Below are 10,313 nucleotides of genomic sequence, written 5' to 3' on the forward strand. Positions count from 1 at the left end.
TATGAAGCTAATTGAAAGGACCTCCAGGATATTGAAACAAAAGCCATATAACGAATGATTGTTGTCCTTAATGTACTATCTCCTTTGCTGTCCCTTGGTTATCTCATATTGTTACAGTACCTCACTTTGTTATCTGATATATTGAATTTATTTGTATTTGATTATTTGAAATTTGATAGGGAAGGGGGAAAACCGAGAGGGGGGGAAGGTGGGGGGGTAAAGGGTACCAAGACATGTGAAAGGGTATCAATGTATGTGAATTAATGCACCTTCTATATGGCAAATATCATGTAACCCTTTTATTAATTACAAGAAAAGAAAAAAAAAAGAAATAGCACTCCCCAGCACATTCGAGGCTATGCTAGAAAATGAACCCAAAGGGTACATTTTTACAGAGACCTTCTGTAGAAAACATCCAGAGCCAAGAAAATGTCCAAGGGAAATGTCTGTCCCCTTCACAGATAATTTAATGCATGCTTTTGAAAGTATTAAGGGTAAATCTGGTCCTAAAATAGATACTAGAAATTTTTCTTGGAGTGCTCTTAGAGAGGTCTACAACTGAAGTGGGAGAAGATTACAAATACACTATCACATTAGAAACACCTTGGCTGAAGGGCTTTTTCAGAGCACCCATGTTTATAGTATGTGTGATGTGGCATTAACTCGTACCCTGCTTTCCTTTGGTTTTGCTTTTGGAGAAGTCAGGTAGTAGCTTTAGAGAGACCAGATAGCCAATAACACAAAATCAAATTGGTTCAGAATTTGGTTTATGTAGTCCTTAAAAAATAAATATGAAAGTAATTGGGCTCTTTGTTGCCCCTACAGAGCAGTTGACATGCCTACAGTTACATGGATTTATCCAAGTTCAGAATGAAACTCCACTCTTATGAATTCAGCATGGACAGCCTCAGGAAGAAAAATATCTTCCCTAATGTCTTACTTTATGACATATACCTGATTACTTGTCAGACTATTGTAGATCTGCAGGGATCTTGATCAGTGTGTACAATATACAGACAGCTGTGGTCTTTTTTTACATTTTAGAGGAAGATTCAATCCAGAACTGGTTTCTTATCCAGTTCAAACCAAAGTAAACTGTTAAAGCAGGCTGCCAGACCACATACAGAAAGCAGACAAGACCCTATGCATGAACATTAAGGATCCACTAAACTTGTAGAACATTCAATATTCTGTCAGTGGAAATTATTTCTGTCCTTTACCTCTGTAATATGAGATAACAACCATAATTGGTATATAGTGAACATTTCTACACACCAAGCTCCTGATTAAGTATTTTCATGCATTCCACTCAATCTTCACAGCAAAGCTAGGTGTTTTTGCCTGCCTCATCTTATTGATTAGGTAAGTATGTCTCAAAAAACAAACAAAAAACCACATTTGTGGCCGGGAGTTTGGCCTAGGGGTAGAGTGCTTGCCTAGCATACACAAAGACCCAGATTCAATTCCTCAGTACCACATACATAGCACTAGTGCTGTGGCTCATGTGGTAGAGCTCTAGTCTTGAGGAAAGTCCAAGGACAGTGCTCAGGCCCTAAGTACAAGCCCCAGAACAGGCAAAACAGAACAAAACAAATTGCTTAATGATGTAGTATATATTCATTCTAAGGATTATTTGACTCTGGAGAGTGTGATCTTGACCTCTGTATACCTTATTACATGTTTCAATTAAGAGATGTTTATAAAGATGGCATGTAGCACCAGTTCAGTCTTCTGACTGATTCCCTCTTAAGTTTCTAGGCAATGTGGGAACATAAATTTGTTTTGTCAGATACCAGTATACACATATATTCACAAATAAAATATCTTCTATTATTCTTTTCTATTTTCCAAAGCCCATACTAATAGAAATTTAGTAAAAAGTAATCTTAACTTTTGAATTTTATTTTAGACATTAAAAAGAAATAAACTCTCTTCCTTCAGCTAGAAATAGCTAGGAGACTTCTAGGGTTTTTGCTTGTTTTAGAGTTCAAAGATGATTAGATTTGGCTGCTAGAAAACCATTCCATTCCCCACTCTGGGCCACCTGAGGGAGTAAGCATTCTCTCCTTGGGACAGCCTATAGCAAAACTATATGAATAAATAACTACAGGAATATACCCTCAAGATAGAAAACCACAAAGTACTTTTCCAAACATTCCTCAAGCCCCTTCCCTCCCTTGCTATATTTTCAGAACATTACAGTTTTTCCTTATTTTTGTTAAGTTCTTGTATCGTCAGGATTTTTTTTTTTGAGACCTCAGGATTTTTTTTGTTGGTCATGAAGCTTGAACTTTGGGCCTGGGCACTGTGAGGAACCTCACAGTATATATATATATATATATATATATATATATATATATATATATGTCACCTGTTCTCTTTGTATCATATGTAGGTATGGCCACATAGCAGATCCTAGGGATTCATGCTTTGCTCATTCCTGATTCTCTAACATCTAGCATTAAGTATGCCATTTATTGGCATATAATAGGTATTTATTGATTACATAGAAATGAAAGTTATAAAGTGGGGAAAAATAAACTAGATTCCTCTGTTTGGGTCAAAGAATACCATCCATGCCTTAGGAGAAGGAGTAAATCCTTTGATTATATGACACTGGCTTTGTGCAGTATCACATGTGCTTTACCCTCATGCTACACTTTGATGTTCAGTAGTAAGAAATTTCAGGGTCAAGGGTCTCAGGGGCCAAGGCAGGTGACTAAGAACAAATATTCCCCATTTCTTTCCCAAGTCTTTTGACCTTGTTCTACTCGGTAGTCATCTGTAGTGAGAGTTCTACTACCCACTGGAAGCTCCAGGAACCACATTCCAACTTTTATCATTCTTTAATAAGATCTATTATGAAGTAAGATCAAACCGGGACTTCCTTGAAAGATACAAGCAATCCCAGCTTTCACCTCTGAATCCCGAGTGCCATGTACTTTCTGGTACATCACAGACACTCAAATGTTAGTTTAGGGAAATAGCTAAGATCCTAAAGTATTAAAGCATACACGTGGGAGGGAACAGACTTGCACAGAATCTCAAAATAGAAGAGCTAGATATTCTTTGAAAAAATTGAAGTTATAGGATGAAATATCATATACTATAAAGGTACTTGCTATGCACAGATTGTTCAAACTCAAAGTAAAAAATAGACCCAAAGTTTTAAAAATATCAATGGCTGAGGAATATAGTCTGCCCCAAGGTTTATGACACAGAGAAAGTTACTATAAATTCATGCCAACATTGAAGATTGCATGAAGTTCGGTACTTTTCCCTTGCAATGCAAGAAGGGATACTTGGAAGGAAGTACCATGGACGATGAGGGGATCATCTAGAGTCACACCCTGCAGAAGTTCTCTTGTTAGTCACTCAGGGTCTGCTACCACTTCAAATGCCTGTAATCCTAGCTACTCAGGAGTCTGAGATCTGAAGATGAAGATTCAAAGCCAGCCCGGGCACAAAAGCACACGAGACTTTTATCTCCAGTTAACCTCTAGAAAATGGGAAGTGGGGCTTGGCTCAAGGGTAGGGGGATAGCCTTGAGCTGAAGAGCTCAGGGACAGCATGCAAGCCAAATTCAAGCCCCGTGACCCACAAAACAACAACAACAACAACAAAAACATTACTACATTTGCAAATGTTCTGAAAAATTCAAGTATTCCTGTCATAGCATGTGAGGATGGAAGGTGGCTATTGGTTGACTGAGAGCAGACAGGCTGAAATTAACAACACAAAAGAAAGTGAACTCAAACTCTAAAGCTGAGACATGGGGTCATGGCTCAAATGTAGATTTTCAATAGACAAAACACATATTACAGTCTTCATATATTAGATACTTGATAAATCAGTTCAATCAATACCTATTTCTAACAAAATAGCTGCTAATACTCCCGCTGATGAAAAATTAGATAAGTTAGACCTGCACATTTCTTTTCCACCTGAGACTTCTTATCATTCGTGTATATCCTCTGTTCTTGTCCATTGGGGATACAAAACTACAGGGGCTGCCAAGGCCTTCTATGTGCTTCATATTTTTGAAAGTTCTTGGATTTGAACTCTGGGCCTTATGCTTACTATTAAAGAGCTGTATCACTTGGGCCACATCACTCTTCTTCGTTTGTTTTTCAGACAAGGTCTTAGGCTTTTGCAATCTTGAGGGATATCCTACATGAGAGAATCCTCACCTACATCAGGCACCTATTGCCGGTGAAAAGCCAGCTAACCACACACCCTTGGATTAGCTCTTTTCAAAGCTTTCTGATCTATTCCCTGGGTTCATTTCCTAAAAGAATGTGCTTGCATGAAACATTTATCTCAGGCTTTGCTTCTTGAAGGGACCTCATTTAAAACAGGATACAAACATCGTCTTTCAATTTTCTGGTCCATTTTTCTTATTACCCTATTAATCACCAGACCAAAAATTCAATACTCATCTCTTTTTTCCATTTCAAATCACAAACAAAGACTACAAGATTTCATATTTGAATACAGAATAGAAGCTCTTTCTGCTCTGTATGCCTGGCATATATTAGGTGCTTAATGATAGGAAATTTTAAGGTAATGATTATTGAAGAAGGATGCATGTGTAACTATGAAGCAAAAACATGTATTTTTCTGCCCTTTTGCAGATAACTTGAGAGAGCTGCAAGTAACTACTTTTACTCAATGACATTTCAGTCTATCAAGCTTCCTGGAAGGCTCCTTTTCATCCTGTGTTTTCTAATAAGAAGTAAGATTGTTATTCTTGTGGGCTTCTTATTTTAGATATATTGATGACTTATTCTAATCATCCTCACTGAAGAGAGAAAACAGAATATATCTCCATAGATTTGAGGTTTATACTAATATCAATATTTGCTTGTTTTAATCATATTTACACATTTACTGATAACAATTTTCCCTTCAAGAATTTATAAATGGAACACAGCCATTTGTATTTGTTTACTTCTGGCACAATAAGGATATTGAGAAAGAATAAATGAAGCATCCAAGTTAAAAATACCATATTGCTATCAGCATACTAAAAGAGAATTAAGTAAAACAACTGCTGAATACCAAACTCATCCAGATTTGAAACGGACACATCTAACACAAATGATAGTCCAAAGGGCAGAATTCTGTTCAGTTTGTGCAGACCTTCAGATCAGTTGGTCATAGTGCTTCTGATATACAGCCAAGAAGGATACTTGATCATATTTGACAGATACTAGAAATCAGCAGTCTCACTTGTAAACATTATTGTGACCGCATAGTCACTAAGATTGAGATGTAGTATTTTCAGTTATAGACATAAAAAGAAGAAACTAAACATCTGTCTCTTAGACATATTATCGAACGTATTTATCACTGTGGAAAAACTGAATGAAAATTTCAGTGAATTCCCTAAGGATCACAAATACAGCCTACATAGAGTGGCCAAGTGCATTTCTCTCAAACTATAGAACAGAAACATCCGTATCTGTTTCTATTTTTCTTTTTTCTTTTTTTGGCCATTTCCGGGGCTTGAACTCAGGACCTGAGTGCTGTCATTGGGCTTTCTCAAGGCTAGAGCTTTATTACTTGAGTCACAACACCACTTCTGGCTTTTTTCTGTGTATGTGGTACTGAGGAATTGAACCAGAGTCTTTGTGCATGCTAGTCAAGCATTCTACCACTAGGCCAAACTCCTGGCCCTATCTGTTTCTATTCTATGGAGCATTTGGATTTTCCTTTATGATTAATAACTTAATAGAGTTATTAAAGATTAATGGGTTACAATTTGTTGGTGAATAAATAAAACAGATCACCTTAGCTAAAAAAAATGAAAGCTGTGGCCCTAATTTTTTAAATCCAAATATATACATTTAGATTTTAAAAATTGTTCTTGCCTTTTTTTCCTCTGGCTGGCTGAGTATCATTCACTGAACAATGGTGACTACAGTCACTAGAAAATCCACAGCCATCTGAGTCACTACTTCAGAGGACCCAAATGGTCATTGGTGGCCAATGAGGAAAGCTAACTAAAATATAGAAGACCTTTGAATTTGGACCCAGAACTCAGTGTAATAGAGGTAAGACAAATGGCTTTGGGATGATTTATGATTCCTTAGATTATTCAAAGAAAACTAAATCCAATCACATTCCTGCAAGAACATGATCTTCATGAGAACAACAACAATGCTCAAGAAAATAGTGAAAGAATGTAAGGACAACACAAAGAGAGTCATTGAGATTGGAAGGCCAATGTTGGTGCTGGCAAAGAGCAAAAGTAAAAAAAAAATTTGCAGTGATTTTATCAGCTTATGGTTGTGCAATATTTTTCTACGGGACAATTAATAAACTGAAAAACAAAACCTGCTGCAGAACATTGTGCGGTTTGCTTCTTATTCAGAAAGTTAAAAATTTTTGTTTCTAGAAACCTATTCCCTGACTTTCATAGTTAAAAAAATTCAATATAGAAATATCACCTCCTTTTTCCCTATTCTCTGAAACTGTTACCAAAAATTTGATTACTAATTACATTATCTTGGTAATAGAAAAGTTGAAGTTGTACTCTAAGTGTATTGACACTAATCACTAAGAGTATTTATTCAGAAAAGAGCTTAGTGTTCAGAAGAGAAGACCAAGTGGACATTAAGAATGGTGACAATTAATACCTGAATACAGCAAATAAACAGTAGGAGCCAACAAGATCCATCAGGACCAACAACAGAAACATCTCTTTCAAGCACATGATAAGGCTAATGTGTCAACTAGTAGCAGACAGCGTGGACTTTATTTGATATGCATTTTGAAGCCTTTATTCCGTAGGAAATTACATACTTGCTCTGGAAACAGGGCAATTATGTGAAATGTTAATGAATACTTCCAGACAAAAGAAGTGTCAAAATAGCAAAGTGGGATTAGATTTTATGGGAAGGTTAATTTCTTGAGTCAGAATATGAAGCAAAACACAAAGTCAAAATCACCTCTGAAAATTTCTTATGAAAACCTCTTACCATAAAAAGCAGATAAAAGCATCCTAAATCCAACAAAAAGATTTTAATATATGAATTTTTTTCAAACAAGAAACAGTAACTGTTTCCTTAGTTGTAATTACTGCTTCCCTCAACTTTGTTAACTGAGAGCCTGTGTGGCTGGTTTGCATTTAAGAACAATGTGGTACCCAAAAATGCCTATTTAAAAGCAATATGCTCCTAATCAGAATGAAATGGTTTCACTCTAAATTAATGTCTGACTTTTAGGGAGGCACAGAATACCATTTTATACCAATTGCCTTTAAGACTACTAAGGTACTTTTACTTAAAGATGAAAGCACCACCATTGGATTTTTCTCCTTATTCAAAGGACAGAGTCATTACTATATGAAAGGAAGCAGTCAGTATCATGGGACTGCAATAAAGAAAACCAGAAAAAGCCGAGCATGGTAGCTCATGCCTGTAATCCTAGCTACTTAGAAGGCTGATATCTGAGGATCAAGGTTCAAAGCCAGCCTGGGCACAAAAGGATCTGAGACTCTTATCTCCAATTAACCTCTAGAAAACGGGAAGTTGGGCTTGACTCAAGGGTAGGGTGGTAGCCTTGAGCTGGAGAGCTCAGGGACAATGCTCAGGCTAGCTCAAGCCCCATAACCCACAAAAAAGAAAAAGAAAGAAAGAAAGAAAGAAAGAAAGAAAGAAAGAAAGAAAGAAAGAAAGAAAGGAAGGAAGGAAGGAAGGAAGGAAGGAAGGAAGGAAGGAAGGAAGGAAGGAAGGAAGGAAGGGAGAAAGAAAGAGAGAAAGAAAGAGAGAAAAGAAAACCAGAAATCCCCAGAAAATGCTAGTTTGACTTATCACTACTGAAACTCTAGGTCAGCACCTACCTCAGGTCTTGAATTATTGCTTCAGCCTCAGAACTGAAGGTCTTCTACACAGGACCAGATCAGAAGTTTGGGGTTAGTTTTTTTTGTTTTTTTGTTTTGTTTTGTTTTTTTGTTTTTGTGCCAGTCGCGGGCTTAAGCTCAGGGCTTGAGCACTGCCCTTGGACTTTCTCAAGGCTAGCACTCTACCACTTGAGCCTCAGCACCACTTCCAGCTTTTTGCTATGTATGTAGGGTACGGAGGAATCGAACCCGGGTCTTCATGCATGCTAGGCAAGCACTCTACCACTAGGCCAAACTCCCAGCCCCATGGGGTTAGTTTTGAGTACAAGCTTTAGCAACTTGCATTTGATTCTCAGAACCCCTTAAAAAGCAGTTTTGAGAGCACTAATGGTTCACAAACTGTTTTAAGAAATGATACAAGAGCTCATGAATTTAGTACCCTGGAAGGTAATATTATATAAAACTATAGTAGAGTATCAAATGTATCTAGTTTGCCAGAGGCTGTGTGGCTTAAGTAATAGAAATGTGTTTTCATACAATTCTGGATATGAGAAGGCCAAGATCAATTGTCAGTCAGATTCTTTCCTTTTAGGCCTGTCTCCTTGGTATATTTCATTGTATCTTCTCATTCTGTTCTCATTGTATCTTCCAGGGTGTTTCTTTCTAAAGAAGTCATTATTAGATCATGGCCCCCTCTTTAACTTAACTCTTTAAAGACCATGTCTCCAAATACTATCACATTCTGAGCTACTAAACTTCAACATATTTTTTTTGCCAGTCCTGGGGCTTGGACTCGGGGCCTAGATACAATTCTTTCAGCTTTCTCAAGGCTAGTACTCTCCCACTTGAGCCACAGCACTACTTCCATCTTTTCCTGTGTATGTGGTACCAAGGAATTGAACCCAGGGCTTCTTGCATGCTAGGTGAGCCTTCTATCACTAGGAAGCACTCCAGGCCCTTTAACAACTTTTTTTTTCAGAGAGAAGCACAAAATTTAGTAGTTAGCAATTGGAATATCAAGATTGATGCAGTCAAAGTACAGAGAACTTCTTTCATCACAATAATTCCTCAGAGTGGCTTTGAATAGCCACATTTCTTTCCTTCCCCTCCTGCTTATAATATTGTCATTCCAACACTATTTTATAAATGGCATCACATAGGATCAAATACTTTGGCAAGGGCTTTTTTAACTCAGCAAAATTCTCTGTTGATCCATCCAGTTGTGCATATCAGTATCTCATTTACTTTTATTGCTAAGTGGTATTCTATAATGTACAACTGTTTGTTTACTTATTTGCCCTTTGAAGGACACTGGATTGTCTTCTGTTTTGAGCTATTATGAATAGATGCCATAAATATCTATGCACAGGTTTCTGAGTGAACGTAAGTTTTTATTTCTCTGGGAGAAATGCCCAGGAGTACAATTGCTGAAATGTTTAGTGTTTTTATGAAACTGCCAAACTGTTTCCCAGAATGTCTAGACTATAGTTCCATCAACAATAGTAGTGATCCACAAATAATATAAATGATCCAGTTCATCTAAATCTATATTAGCATTTGATCATTACTATTTTTTATTTTACTCTTTCTGATAAGTGTATAGTGAGATGATGTCTTTGCATGTGCTTATTTACCACCTGCATATTCTCTTGGCTGAATGTCAATTTATATCTTTTGCCCACTTTCTAATTGGATTGTCTTTATACTGTTGGGTCATGAAGGTACTTTATGTGGTCCAGATTTCCTCCTTTGGAAGGTATGTGGGTTACTAATAATATTGTCTCTCATTCTGTACTTTGTCTTTACATTCTTTCAGTAGAGCCATTGACAAAGCAAAAGCTTTTAATTTGTGACACTCTGGATCTTTTTCTACATTTTATTTTATCTGAGTGTATTTTTTTTCTGACACAGTTCCAGCAGAGGCAAAAAGGGGGTGGAATATCATTGCTAGAATAAAGGTGAAAGTCCCAGCTCCCCACATATTCTTCACTGACACTGAAAAGGTCAAGGTTCTTGTTCCTGTCTAGGAGAAATCAAATCCAAGTTCTCCCTTCAGTCACCTCTGATGCAGGGCCAGCAAACAGGAAGATCTGTGTCTAGGAAAAGTCTTATCTACTAAGTTTTCATAACTTCTCAATACTATCTCTGAGTTTCCTTCTAGTAATGATCCATTTGCTTTTCTTAACAAAGCCCTCGTACATTATACTTAAAGGCCTACCCCAGGAGAAATGATTTCTGCTATTTTATACTGAGTATTTAGGCAAAGATCAGCAAGTGAGGCATTTCCTCAGGAGGTAATGTCTGACTTCTATCTTATAGGAAAAAAAATTGGCTACATTCTCCCTGAATGGCATCCTCACCTTTTAACAACAAGAAGGCAATCTGCTACAATAACATCCTGTTGTTATCCTCAGTCTCTCCCTGTCTTATTTCCAGTTCCTCTCTGTTCCACAGCAGGGTGAAGTAG

The sequence above is a fragment of the Megascapheus bottae genome, chromosome 1, assembly GCF_031878675.1.
Source record: "Megascapheus bottae isolate mThoBot1 chromosome 1, mThoBot2.hap1, whole genome shotgun sequence".
Lineage (NCBI taxonomy): Eukaryota > Metazoa > Chordata > Mammalia > Rodentia > Geomyidae > Megascapheus > Megascapheus bottae.